This window comes from Lissotriton vulgaris, unplaced genomic scaffold (genome assembly GCF_964263255.1).
Source record: "Lissotriton vulgaris unplaced genomic scaffold, aLisVul1.2 SCAFFOLD_412, whole genome shotgun sequence".
NCBI lineage: Eukaryota > Metazoa > Chordata > Amphibia > Caudata > Salamandridae > Lissotriton > Lissotriton vulgaris.
The window spans coordinates 1373334-1389827 of NW_028249171.1; positions in this window are offsets into that span (position 1 = coordinate 1373334).

Below are 16494 nucleotides of genomic sequence, written 5' to 3' on the forward strand. Positions count from 1 at the left end.
TATTATAGAGCCACGCTGGGCCCAAAAAAAAAAAAAAGAAAATTCCGATTTTTTCGCCGTAGAGACGCGTCTTGGTACGCGAACCGGGCAGCTAACCGGGCAGCTAACCGGGAAGCTAACCGGCAGTGTAACGGGAGTCTGACGAGTAGCTGATTGGCTGTCAACATTGTAAACAGTCCGGAGCGGCCGCCATCTTGTCTCTCGGTAGGATCGAGAGACAAGAGGAGGCCAAAACAAAGGGGGAAATGAAGGAAAGGGGGCAAGGTAGACCCCTTCTGACCCCCTAGGATTGATGAGGGGATATTATAGAGCCACGCTGGGCCCAAAAAAAAAAAAAAATTCCGATTTTTTTCGTTGTAGAGACGCGTCTTGGTACGCGAACCGGGCAGCTAACCGGGCAGCTAACCGGGAAGCTAACTGGCAGTGTAACGGGAGTCTGACGAGTAGCTGATTGGCTGTCAACATTGTAAACAGTCCGGAGCGGCCGCCATCTTGTCTCTCGGTAGGATCGAGAGACAAGAGGAGGCCAAAACAAAGGGGGAAATGAAGGAAAGGGGCAAGGTAGACCCCTTCTGACCCCCTAGGATTGATGAGGGGATATTATAGAGCCACGCTGGGACCAAAAAAAAAAAAAAAAATCCGATTTTTTTGCCGTAGAGACGCGTCTTGGTACGCGAACCGGGCAGCTAACCGGACAGCTAACCGGCAGTGTAACGGGAGTCTGAGGAGAAGCTGATTGGCTGTTATCATTGTAAACAGTCTGGAGCGGCCGCCATCTTGTCTCTCTGTGGGATCGAGAGACAAGAGGTGGAAAAAAAAAGGTGTAAATGAATGAAAGGGGTAAGGCAAACCCCTCCTGAACCCCTAGGATTGATGAGGGGGGCGATTAAAGTTCCCTGGGGGGGTGAAAACAAAATTGCGATTTTTTGCGGCAAAGGTGCTTCCTGGTACGTTAACCGGGCAGCTAACCGGCAGCGTAACGGGAGTCCGACATATTGTGTTTTTTGAACGTTTGTGATATGTGCACGTGTGGATTTTGTCTAATTAAGGTTAAAAAAAATATATATATCTTTAAGCGTGTTCTGGCGCGCTTACGTTTTGGGTTTGGTTTGCGCTGCAGAAACGATACGTCACGGTTATGCCATGCATCATGAGGCGTCTCACGGGCTACGTGATACGTCACTTAATAAAGAATATATTTTACAGCTATAGATATTAGCTTTTAAAAAACCAATGAAATTCACAGAAAAAACCATAGGTTATAGACCATATATAGTTAGGAATTTGCATTTACAAAACCTTGAAAATTCACTGAAAAAACCATAGGTTATAGACCATATATAGTTAGGGATTAGCATTTAAAAAACCTTATTTTACTCGCACAAAACCATTGAAATTCCATATATAGTTAGATGCACTAACTATATATCGCGGACCCGCAATCCACTGCTAATGATGTCACATATTACATCATTCATGACATGGTCAGTGACATCACTGATGACATCACTGATGACATCTCAAATGACATCACTGATGACATCTCAAATGACATCACTGATGACATCACTGACATCTCATTTGACATTACTGATTACATCACTGATGATATCATTTATGTGATAATACATCTTCAGACTCTAATATAACCTTAGATACACTCAGTGTAAACAGGCACTCACAGACTGTCACACATCCATGGAGTTACCCACACACCTAGTCAGTCATGCAAAGAATCAATCACACCTCCATTTCCTCAACTATACAGTTATACACACCTTACTTATTCAAACATATACTAACACATATTTACTCTCTTATACAATCCTTGATACAAGTTCATAATGATTCATACAGCCACTCTCACATTTACTGGCTCTTATGTTCAGTTATTTATATATGTCAACTCTCACATGGAGTGTGTTTTACATATGTACCTACTTTGACATGTAGAACTGAGATATCCATTCACTCACCAATATACTCATGCACACAGTCAACTGTCCATACAGCTGTTTCTACATGCACTTTTGAACCCATACACCTAGGGAATCAACTGCTCACACATCTATGCACAGAGTTATACACCTCCCAGCCACCCACACACATACTCAGTCTCCCATACAAATACTTGGGCAACCATTCAATAACCCATATAGTTACTGATATAGCTACTGATTTAAACATGCAGCAGTTTACAGAAAAACATAAATAATGATTGCCAAATTAAGACACTTTAATCACTAACCCATGCACTCAGTGAGACACATTGAATCATTCTCTCATACAGTCAGTCATGCACCTACTAAATCCTTCATCCAGACACTTATACATCCACTCATTCTTCAATATGTAAGACATATTTTAACTTTACAGAAACATACAGTCACTGGGTGTTGTCATCAGTGATGTCATCAGTGATGTCATTTGAGATGTCATCAGTGATGTCATCAGTGATGTCACTGACCATGTCATGAATGATGTAATATGTGACATCATTAGCAGTGGATTGCGGGTCCGCGATATATAGTTAGTGCATCTAACTATATATGGAATTTCAATGGTTTTGTGCGAGTAAAATAAGGTTTTTTAAATGCTAATCCCTAACTATATATGGTCTATAACCTATGGTTTTTTCAGTGAATATATATATATATATATATATATATATATATATATATATATATATATATATATATATATATATATATATATATATATATATATATATATATATATATATATATATATATATATATATATATATAACCTTCTTTGTCCAAGTAGGACAGAAAGCTGCTCTGTTCTCCGGCGGTGCGAATTACCTCCCCCGGCAGGGCTTTGCCAGTTATATCTTCAAAACTCAGGTAAAAAAGCACAGAAAAATGGGGGCGCACTGTCAGGAAAGTATATTTCTATTCTTTATTATCATGTAAGTACAAAGAAATCGCGACCCATTGCATTTGGGTCTGTCCTCCGACCTTGATCATGGGTGATGCCACGTGATCCCACAGGATCAAGGTATGAGGACACACAGAAACGCGTTGAGTCATGATTATTTTGTACTCACATGTAAATAAAGAATAAAAATATACTTCTGACCTGAGAGTGCGCTCCCATTTTTCTGTGTTTTTTTACCAGAGTTTGGAGATGTATATGTGTATATATATATATATATATGCTCCACACTTGAACTTGTTACCGAAGTCCATGTCCCGTTGGTTGACAAGTGGCAAGTCAACCCGAGCAGGTCTCCCAGTAAAATTATGTCCACCAAATCTTCTAAAAGAAGGATTTGCACTCAGAGTCCATACCAAAGATTTATTTCGCCGTGACGCGCTTCGTCAGTAAAACTGACATGATCACACAAGTGTTACGACGTGATAGGAAGTCTTTACATAGTTGCACGAGAAAAAAGACAGACTGCTTAGGTCTATACAAAACATGGTAATACGGCAGCCATATTGGAATATATATATTATAAGGTTACCTATAAGATATTGTTTGTCTAAGTCATATAGCGGGTGTCTGGCAGACATAGTTATATACTAAAAGTAATATGCGCATAAACATCACGTTAGCTGGCGATTCAACATTACATATCTACCTCATGCATCATTATATGTCCAGCGCATGCGCACAACATTGTTGTGGCGGCCAATGTTTTTACGTTACTTTTTGCTGTATCACTTTATTTAGAGGCTTAGTACCAAGCATTATACCCACCAAGTCCTGTATAATAAATAAAAATTTTGAAACCGTAGATTGTACATCCTAGCGTTGTAGTGTCTGTGGCTTTGTCAAATCTCATTGGAGGCTTAGTGTCAAATTGTTATTATACACAATTCACTGATTTATAATAACATTGCGAAAACATTAGCTCTCAGATCCTAGCAGCATAGTGCCCTTGAAATGTGCATACGTACATATAAGTCAACCAATTGTTCAAAGGGCATATAAGCTTTCCCGTATTTTGAGAATATGATCACCATAGTGGTAGATGAACAATAAGTGTACTGAGGCATAGTGTCCAGATTGGCAAAGCCTTGCCCAGAGCAACTAAGACTTCCTTTTTCCGAGAAGTGCTTAAAGTGAGGAAAAAGTGCAAAAAAAGAAAAGAAAATATGAAAAAAGTTGAATCTTATCTTAAGATGAGGACCCACAGGACGATGAAGAAAGGGTTAGGGTAACCGAAACGGAAGAGAGTCCACAGGAGAGGTGACCCTTCCTTTCCTCCTGTGTCAAAAGAGAGAGAATACAGAAAAAACACAGTGTTAAAATAAAACAGTGGCTCTATCCTTCTAATAATTGCCACTTGCATAAAAAATATCAGATTACATCATAATTAAACAGCCGAACATTGGACTTATTATAAATCATAATTAACCAGCATCATTGCTAATCCAGTTCATTATTTGTATGTTCTGCAAAGAAAGGTTGGTACAGGTAATTACAGTCAGTTACATTATTTACAGAAGCACAGTACTAGTCATTATGTAAGTGTGTGCTTAGTTCCTCGACCAACCATTTCAATGGTTTTGTATGAGTGAAATGTCCAGCTAACTATGACATGTGTGAAACCTATGGTTTATGGTATATATGTAGTTTGCTACGACAGATAGCTCTCGTGTACTGGAAAATGACGACTGGAGACACAAGACTGGTGCAGATTTTGGTTTATTTAGTGGATGCCCCACACCACCGCCATGACGCATTTCGGACAACACAGTGCCCTTGATCACATGACGCGCATGTGGAGTGCTTTCAAATATTGAAAGTGATAGTGCATACACGTGATACTTGCAAAGAAATACATTGACAGAAAAGACAGAGAAGTAATTTGTAGCCAAAGTGCTTAAGAAGACACTGCCAAGCCCCAAAAAGCATATATAAATAGAGATAAATAATTGTTATCATTATACATATAGCCATGAAAGAGCACATATTGGTAAAATTAAGTTTTAAATGTTATAAAACCAGAATCTGTATGAAGCAAAGATTTTTTTAAAGTTAAAAAAGGGAAATGCTAAAAACAGACTCAACACGCAATTAATTCAGAAATGTCATCAACATGAATTAATAAAATTAATTTTTCAGTTCTAAAACATTGCAGTGATAGTAAACTGTGAAGCCTGTTACAGACCATGTGTGGAAGTCACGTCAGATCTAAAATTACCAATGTGCAAACAACAAATGGGGAATACAAATGCAGTGGATTAAGCCGGATCCTGGGCAAGTGGGCCTTAGTTACAAAAGTTTCTATGATTAAATTTGCCTAAAGTGCATGTGCAGAACAGTGGCAATAATCACCTATAGTAGTCACAGCCGTGCTTTGCTAAAGTGCAAGTGTGCAAAAAGTGAAAGCTAAAAAACTAATTAGCATGCAGGCAGCGGCTAAATGGATCTAAGATCTTACTTAAATTTCATTTAAAAGCAGTTAGACTCAACCATAGACATGTATAAAACTCCTCACTGAGTTCAAGCCCTGGGGTATCTTGCTATCTAGTTCTAAAATGTACCTAGTCTCAAGTTTTCTGAACATGGCCTCCCGGTTGCCTCTGCGTTTCTGGGGAAGGATAGTATCTAAGACAAAATATTTCAAGTTGTCTAACTTGCTGTTGTGATACTCCTTAAAGTGCCGGGCAACCGGGTAGGTAACATCAATATTTGTGATGGCTCTGAAATGCTGGAGCACTCGTTTATGTACCTCCAATTTGGTACTCCCCACATATTGCAAGTTACATAAGCATTCCAGCATCTAAACAGCGTATTCTGTTTTACAATTCAGACTTTTACTAATAGGTGCCAGATTAGGTTTAAAAGGTGCTGTATAGCAAGTTCTATTAACCCCATACTTATATGCTTTGCATGTGCTACAACATGTGAAGCCGTTCCTAGGATTCAACCAGGATTTGGCTGCCACCACTTCCGGGCTGCTTTTGACTAAGGAATTGCTCATAGAGCAAGCCTTCCTAAAACTAATACACAGGGATCTAGTGGTCTGGCTGCTCAAGACAGAGTCACTACATACCAAAGCCCAGTTCTTATTTATGATTCTACGCAGGGCTTTGTGTTGTAGGTTGTAGGTAAGGATCAATCTCGTGGGAGGCTCGGTGTGTTTGATATCAGAATCATGTTTATTGCATTTAGTGAGTGCTTGAAGTTGGTCTAGATGGGCAGTCCTATTCATGGCGCTGTTAAGCATCTTCTCCGAATAGCCCCTATCCAGTAACCTATCCTTGATCAGCAGTTGGGCCACTCTGCACTCACTGTCCGTACTACATACTCTACGGATATAGTAGAGTAAGGGATGCTGTTAATCAAGCGGGCAGGGTGGTGGCTAGTGGCCTGCAAAACTGTGTTTGTAGCGGTTGTTTTCCTATGTAGTCTTGTTTCCATCTTGTTATTGCAAATAAAGATTTCTACATCCAGAAAACACATATTCTCTGTACTCATTTGAGGTGTGAAACTGAGATTCACGTTATTACAGTTAATATCCTCCACATATTTCTGAGCACTGTCATCAGTCCTCTTCCAGACCATAAAAATCTAATTGATATATCTATACCAGCACAAAACCTGATTTAACAACATTTCTATATATTCAATCCTCAGGCACCTGTTCCTCCCAGAGCCCCATATGCAGACAGGCATTACTGGGAGAAAAACAGGCCCCCATGGCTACACCCCTGATCTGATAAAAAATCTGCTTATTGAATAAAAAGATATTGTTTTCAAAGCAGGTTAAAATCATGGTCCTTAACATTTTGTTGTGCTTGTACATGACACCAGGTCTGGTATTAAGATAATGTTCTGCCGCTTTAACACCATCACGATGATTAATACTCGTGTATAATGTTGTCACATCCAGAGATGACAACAGGGAGCCTTCTTCCCACTTGACTCCACACAATGTATATATGGACATGATGTTGTCATTGAAATCAAACTGCACTACTATATTGGAGTCAGTGCCTGTTTTTTGTCTACAAAGATGATTTATATATATATATATTTTTGAAGCACAAACTTAGCGCCGAACTGGCAAGATAACTCTCCGTACTATGCACCAGGCGTAAACTTTGTATCAAGGTCAGATACAAACACTCAATATCGTTCTGGACACATCAAATCCAATTAGGATACACACGGCTAGATACTGAGACGATAATATCGACTGACGGCTATAACCAAATAGATAAGTCAAACCGGGACCCACCCAAGCCGTAGTGAAAACACAAATAGCCACATTAGTTATCTAAACATCACACAGAGACAAACACAAAGACCCGCACCCGTACACACCACCCGAACCTTGCCAAACACACCCATGAAGATCGTTTGTTTAGTAACGGGAGGGAAAACAACATCACATTACGTAAAACAATAGCTAGATTAGAGATAGACTCGGCCTTAAACAGGACATACTCACGTTGCTCACAGCCGAAAACACACATGGAATAGCACACGCATATGTCCGAACCTTACAGAATGCTCATGCGCAGTAAGATTATATACCGAACAGAGGTGTTCTTCCATGTCTATAGTAACAGGCACTGTGACAGAAAACAAACGGAGCCAAAAAACGCACAGCATAGAATCCCAGAGGCAAAGTCATTAATTTGGGGCACTAAGAAGCAGCTAGACTAAGAAGGGATTATTAATACAAAATAAAAAAGTATTTACATTATTTTTTTGGGAATAAATATTGAGCATGACTTACAAAAATTATGTTTTTAATTCTATGTCTACTAAATGCATCACAACATGTCAGTTTTGTCGTTTTTGTCATAACCAATGGGTTACCATGCATCAATATAAATACAGCGCCCAATGTTGGTGAAACCAGATGTAGTGAGCAGCAAGGCGGACTTGTCCGCTGAAATGCGTCTGGTCGTCTTTATTGACATTAAAGGCCCTTGATTACGAATCCCACAGAGTCGGTGCCTGCTTTCTGAAACTGTTGCAATACAGGATTGGTTTTTTATATATATATATATATATATATATATATATATATATATATATATATATATCAGGCAGATTCGTCAACCGGCGCCAAAGTTATTCCAAATAGAATTTTCAGATTTAACATTGAAAAAAATCCTAACTATAACTACCTACTGGCGACTGCCAGTAGGTTATATATATATATATATATATATATATATATATATATATATATATAATATCAAAAATTAAGCAAATTGTTGCACACTCCAGGGAATGTATGTATCTTGAAAGATTTTTGTTTAGCAGAAAAGCTCAAACAGACATGTTTACAATATTTTGTTTGGCGATATCTTTGCTACATTATTGTTTCTCTAGTTGATATTTTGACATACAATGAATGTCCATACATCCATTGTTTACAGGTTTTTTTTCAGGGCTGTCTCTGCAGATATAGGTATTTATTGGGACAAAAAAATAGAAAGCGTTCACACAAGAAAGGAAAGAACTAATGCTATACGTATAAAAAAGTAAGGCAATAACCTTTTCTCTCAATTAAATTGAAAGATAGGTTGACTTTTCCAAGAAACTTTCCAGCACAGAAAAGAACACCATCATGGGTTCTGCTTTATACAATGAGGGGAATGTTTTTCTCTCCCCCATTGAGAAGCTGTGTGTATAGCAGCATCTCAAACCTACTCGTGTTGTTGAAGTTTACTGATGCTGGAAAGTCTGACTGACTCTTGAAAAATAGAAGCAAATTATTTTACAGGACTGTTTAGTTGCAGAGGGATAATGATCCAAGCTATTTTCTGTAGTAGAAAGAGATACAATTAAATGTTCTATTCTGAAGCAGGATTGTGTTCCTCCTGATATTTTTCTGTCACTGTGTAGTACAAAAACAGTATGTTTGACAGCTCATTTAAGCTACAAGAGTTTTCAGATATGTTTTCAACATAGAATATCGATGGCATGACAAATTGGCCAATCAATGATGCATTGGCCCTTGAGAACAACGGAAAGATATATTATATTGTCAGAGTAATGAAAAGAAAATATTGTGCCCATGTATACAAAGATCAGAACGCTGCAAAAGGATGTACCACCAGTGCTAAATTTCAACACAACTACGTTTACAATTTTATGTTGGTGGTGTGCATTCTGAATATCGAATCAACAATATTGATGAGGCAGAATTTTGAGGACAGGATATCGAAAATAATGTATTGACAGGTAATTATATCTAGATTTTCTAAACATAACTCCACGTACATGCCCCTACATAATACATATATCTTCAATGTACGAAGATGTGGAGTTAGGAATAGTAAATCTATACTTCCCTATGTACAATTATAGTTCAATGATTTGTCCCTCGACATTCTGTCCTTGATATTACTATGCCATGGTAATAATGGTGTCTATATGCAGCTGTACAATCCTATTGGGCAATCATTATGTCAGTGGTTTTATACCGTTCTTGGCTTGTGGTATAGATTTAATACCAATGGTAAATGCTGCTGGTAGTTTTGTCAGCATCTGCAAAACATACCAAATGTGGTAGAAATAAGTTTCTGTCTTTTTGTAAGTAAAACTGTAATATGTTTTATTGATGGTTGAAAACGTTTTTTCTGAATGACACAAATGTAATTGCTTAAAAATTAAGTTGATCAACGTACCAACCATGTTTCTTCACCACAAGCAGTGCTGAATTTGAGCCATTGGTTGCATATTGGGACCACGTGCAGTTGGGGACAGGAACTTATTCTTATTAATAGAAAGACAAAAAACCGTGACAATGGGAAAATGCAGGGATAAAAAAGCGCTGGCAAGATTGAGATAAAGAGGCCAGTAGGGCAACTTATTGGAACAAAGAGGCATGAGTCGAAAGGTAAAATTGGTATTTAGCAATTCTGACATTTAGCAGCAACTCCAGTGGACTTCTGAGAAGAATTGTGGACCAGCACTTATTCTTTTGCAAACTAAGCACTAAACACAAGGAAATCATTTTATGTATTTGTCATGGACGCTGCATTATTTGGTGTTACATTGTAAAACAAAGGAGCCTAGTACATTCCATTACCAATTTACTAATGACAGTGAGCTCTACTGAAAGGTTTCCTCTCCCCCTGATAGCACCTTACTGTTTTCAATTCTTCATAACTTATGGTCCTGGGTGACTGCTCATCACCTTAAATTCAATCCCAACAAAACTGTATTCCTACTTGTTTCGTCCCAGTATTCCTCAACTCCTGTTCAAAATTGGCTGCTCTCCACTAATATCTGAGATCCTGATTTCACGGTTGGTGAATGGGTTACTCCATCACACACATAATTGATATTCCATCCATCTTATTGTAAGGGCATTATTTCCTATGCTACTTGTAATAAGGTAGATGGGGTATCCAACAAGCTCTAAATCAGGCCTTTGGCATCCTCTCATACACTTATTGAAAGCCCAACAAAGCTACATTCCTGATAACTGATTTAAAGCCTCATTATGACTTTGGAAGGAAGACCGCCAAGCCACAGCAGCAGCGGTCAGGAGAAAGCCACCAAGTCGGTGGCATCCAAACCGCTGCATTACAATCTTACTGTAGGGCTGGCAGTGTCGCCGCATCGGTGCCATGACAGCGTCATGCTTCCACTCACGGTGAGAGCCTGAAGCAAATGTTCCACAGTGCAGCACCTCTTGTACGTTGGGCACCCTTTTGCCATGCACCATGTGGTACATGGCATACAGTCAGCGCACAACAGTGCAAGCATAGGGGGCAAAGATTATGCCCCTTGCCACAGTCCCGTAGACTAAATCTCCCTGGGGCCCTGTTTGTGGCCCCTTGCCTGTCTTATTGCTGACCTTTTCATGGTGATGTCCCCGCCATGGAAAGCTCGGCGGAAAGGCAGGTCATAACTGTAACAGTGATGCCAATGCCAGCACCGCTTCCAGTGACTGCTGCTTTCCCCACCTCTGCTGCCTCAGGACGCAAGATCCTGTCAGTGGTGTTGGTCTGTGACAGTCTGATGTCGGTCTCTCCGCTTGCATTGTAAGCCAGAGGTCGGATCGCCCAGTATGCCATAGGTTGGACCATGTGATTGCGACGCTGGTACCAGGACCACCCAAGTCATAATGAGGCCCTTAATTTTCATAAACACAACAATAATATTGCCAGAAATTCTGTTCACCATCTCAGGCTAATCCAGAGGGCCAACACGTTTTTACTGGAACAGAATCTTAAGGAGGATACCTAAACTGCAGCACATTCCAGACTAGAAAATGATAATGGCATTCTCATCAGCATTCCTCAAATGTACCTTACCTCTTTCGAATCTGTCTTGCATATGGCGGCATATCTGCCCTCGTCTTTGACCATTTAGCTCACATTATTCTTGTACTGTTCTCCATGATTAAAATCCTCACTGAGGGCAATTTTACCTATAAACATGAGTGCCAAGCACATACGCTTTTACACTGAGCACTCCCATTACCAGGCCAAGTAGCTGAAGATCTTAAACGGTATCCATCATATTTGCAGCTCTGACAATCTGTTACTTAAAAACGCTAGTCTCCAACAAACATCATAGTTATTGGTTCCTGGCTGTGCACTTAATGTCGGGAATTCTGTTACAGCTGTTATCAATACTATATCCTATATATCTGCATGGCAAACAGAACTAACCAATTTTCTACCGAATTATCAATTTCAGCCTCACTCCATTCTTGTTACCTTCTTTTTTTGGAGCTGAAATGCTTGTTTTCTTCAAGCTTTGGTGTCATTTTACCTCTATTTTGTACAGTGTATCATACATCCCATGTACGTCAGTTACACTCTGTTTTTTATGAGTCCTACATATTTTTGTACTTAGCTTTCTAACTGCTATTGTTGAAATGTATTTGTGCATTTTCTAAATAATATAACTCATATTTATTTCTGAATTTGGACCTGTTATAAATAGGGTTTCTGGTTGGCAGAGTATGTACCATGTCCAGGCAGGAACCACAATCCGGTTCACTGACACAACATCGATGACTCAAATATCGATGTCTCACATATCGATGAAAAAATATAAACTACAAAAATATCAATATACTTAAACAGTTAAGTACAAAAATATGGACTCAAAAATATTGATGTAAAAAATATAGATGTACAATATATATATATATATATATATATATATATATATATATTAGAATATGTATTAAATATATCAAATGTTAAAATTCATTTTAACAAAATAAAAAAATGTAATATACATTTTAACAAAATATAGATTTTATTTATTATAAAAGTTTAAAACTATATGAAAATACAAAATATTTATATATCATTGATTTAAAATCTGAGGAAAAAACATTTGATAATAAATTAAATCATTAAACTATAAAAAATATTTAAACTTACATTTACCAATACAATCAGTGCAACAGTAGGGAAAGTGCTGTATAGCGAAAGGGTAAAAATTACTATTCCAACTCCAATGAGTGCAACAGTGGGGTAAGTGTTGGATTGCGGAGGGATTACATTTCCCATTCCAACTCCAGTCAGTGCAACAGTAGGAAAAGTGTTGGATAGCGGAGGGGTACAATTTACAATTCCCACTCCAGTGAGTGCAACAGCAGACAAAGTGTTGGAAGGTGGAGGCGTGAAAATTACTATTCCCTATCCAGTGAATGCAACAGTAAGGAAAGTGTTGGATAGCAGAGGGGTAAAAAATTCTATTCCCACTCCAATGAGTATAACAGTAGGGAAAGTGTTGGATAGCGAAGGGGTAAAACACACTATTTCCACTAAAGTGAGTGCAACAGTAGAGTAAGTGTGGGATAGCAGAGGGATTAAATTTACTATTCCAACTCCAGTGAGAGCAACAGTAAGGAAATTGCTGGATAGCGGAGGGGTAAAAATAACTATTCCCACTCCAACAACTGCAACAGTAGGGAAAATGTTGGATAGTGTAGAGGTAAAAATTACTATTCCCACTCCAGCCAATGCAACAGTAAGGAAAGTGTTGGACAGCGTAGGGGTAAAAATTACTATTCCCACTCCAGTGAGTGTAACAGTTGGGAAAGTGTTGGATAGCGGATGGATAATTTTACTATTCACACTCCAGTCAGTTCAAAAATAAAAAAACTAAATAAATATTTAAAATAAAAATATATCTATATAAATATGTTAATTAAAATACCAATAAATGTAATATATAAAAAGAAAACATATTATATTATGAATTGCATATAACAAATACCACCAAATATTATGTATACTAATATAATAAAGAGACAGCCCAAACATTTGAGGCGGGTAATCTCAAGAACCACAGCACCAATCACAACACCCAATACAGCGTTGGAAAGGGCAGTTGCAGCAGAAGGACATAGGTTATGCAGACGCCCACCATATACATTTAACAGGTAAAAGAACCGTGCCAGCAAAGTAGTCCCTTGTGGGCGTTTCTGCGTTGTGCTGTGGACGTGTGCTGGGGGGTGACAAACGCTACCGGCGTGTGGTACGTTCCGCCCTTCATGCCATGTCTCATATTGTGTGCTGTGGGCGTGTGCTGGGGGCGTGGACGTTTGCGGGCGCAGGATTACGGAAAAAAAAGCGAGCGTTGTGCCCAATATTTCATTGTTTTTTCTTCCCAGGTTCTGTACATTCCAGCTCCGGGTGTCCACCATGCTCCCTTTAAATACCCCTGCACCCCATAATCATAACCCACCCTTACTCCTTAAAATACTCCAACACTCTTAAACACTAACCCTGTACCCTGTACCCCAAAACCCAAATCTATCCCTAAATCCTAAAAATACCCCTGTACCTCAAAACCCAAACCTACCCCTGAACCCTAAAAATACCCCTGTACCCCAAAACCCAAACCTAGCCCTGAAACCTAAAAATAGCCCTGTACCCCAAAACCCAAACCTACCCCTGAATCCTAAAATACCCCTGTACCCCAAAACCCAAACCTAGCCCTGAGCCGTTAAATTACCCCTGTACCCCAAAACCCAAACCTACCCCTGAACCCTAAAAATACCCCTGTACCCCAAAACCCAAACCTAGCCCTGAACCATAAAAATAACCCTGTACCCCAAAACCCAAACCTACCCCTGAACCATAAAATACCCTTGTACCCCAAAACCCAAACCTAGCCCTGAACCCTAAAAATACTCCTGTACCCCAAAACCCAAATCTAGCCCTGAACCCCTAAAATACCCCTGTACCACAAAACCCAAACCTACCCCTGAACCCTAAAAAATACCCCTGTACCCCAAAACCCAAACCTAGCCCTGAACCCTAAAATACCCCTGTACCCCAAAACCCAAACCTAGCCCTGAACCCTAAAAATACCTCTGTACCCCAAAACCCAAATCTAGAACTGAACCCTTAAAATACCCCTGTACCCCAAAACCCAAACCTACCCCTGAACCCTAAAATTACCCCTATACCCCAAAACCCAAACATAGCCCTGAACCCTAAAAATACCCCTGTACCCCAAAACCCATACCAATCCCTAAACCTTAAAACTACCCCTGTACCCCATAACCCAAAACTATATCTGAACCCTTAAAATACCCACACACCCCAAAACATATACCTCAGTACCCCAAAACATATACCCCTATACCCATACTTACCTTATCCAAACATTTAAAAAAAACATGCTTTTGCCATTTATGCATTTACAACAAATTTTGTTGTAAATGTATGCATGGTAAAAGCATATAAAATGTAATGCCATGCGTTATAATGGCATTGTGGAGTCATGGTACTTTCGTAATGAAAGTATGCGGAGTGATGGTATGCGGAAAGAAAGTTGCGGAATAATGGGTGTTTACCCTCCCCTGGTAAGTACATTAGTGGCACGGCGGCCCACATCTCCAGCAACATACTCATATTTTTTCACCACCGATTTGAAAAATGCACAAGTCTCTCTCATTGATGGCCAGCACCGACATACACTTTTAGACACACCTTCCGCCACAAGGTCGAGAATTGCGAACTTTAGAGCTGGGGAGCTACGTTCGAATCTCAGCATCAGCTCAACATCCTGTGTTTCCAGGCAAATCGCTTTGTCTCCCCATGCCTACCACAAATGAATGTGTTCTTCTGTAATGTAAATTGTGCTCATGCCATGTTGTCGAGTTTGCGCTATATAATATTGCAAGAAAAAGTAGGGTAACTCGAGTTCACACACTACTGAACACGCACTCTTAAGTGCATCAGCAGTGCACTGTGAATCGGAGCGTTTCACAGGCCTGTCACAGATAACAAATGCTATCAAAACGAAATCCTACCAAAGAATATACTACTGGCCTGCAGCAATTCATACCCGGACAACGTTGGGATGGGCTGCTAGTATAAAATAAAATACAAAATAAATTCCCAAAAAACAAATGTTTTAAACTTGAAATTATTTACAAACAAAAAAATGAATTATTACATAAATGTCCTACCCTATAACACCACACAAATCACAACAAACTTCTAAATTTTCTAAAGAAATGTACTTCCATAGTTAACATAATGAATTATCAATTAAAAAAATATTATTAACAAAAAACAAATACAAATTAGTTAACTACCTACACTTTAACCATATAATCGCCACAACACACACCTAAATTAAACTGTAAAACACTAAAATAAACAATTAAAACTTATTTTCAAATTAAAAACTATTACTATTAAACAACTAATTGTAAAGTAAGTAAATTGTATTTAATACCCACCCTTTAACCCCTTTAAAAGCAAAAAAACTACACACAAACAAATAAACAATTACCTGAAATAAATATCAAATAATTAACATCGATTAGCAACGATATATCACTTAATTAAATGCAAATTACTTCCCGCCCTTTACCCCTATAAACACCACAACACACACCTAAAATTTATTACAAAATTACCATCATTAATTAGCAATTAATTAATATTAATTAACATCAAATGATTAATGCATCAATAAAAAAATGACTATCCACCCTTTACACCTATAAACACCAAAACGCACACCTTAAATTCATTACACAATTAACATAATGAATTACGAATTAATAAATTAACATTAATTAACAACAAATTATTAATTAATTAGTAATTACTTTATACATTTAACACTATAACATCTCAATTAAAGAAATATTAATAAATCAAAAATAATCATTCATTTAATACAATTAAATTACTTCCCACCCTATTCCCTTATAAACCCACAACCCACTATGAAACTAAAAAAGGTAAAATTCAAATAAAAAGACATTAATAACTACAAATAATGTAACACCTATATTAAAAAATACAAACAGTTCTTATACAAAGAAATAGATCTTAAACATTTAAAATATATACCAAAATACATAACATCAAATAAAAAAAATTATATTTTTAGCCACGATATTTTTGCAAACGATATTAAACAATTTGATATTTTTAAAATCGATATTATTTACCTGAAGACGATATTCTTGAACACGATATTCTTGCTGTCGATATTTCTCACTCACGATATTTATGACTCGATATTTCTGCCAGTCGATATTAAAAA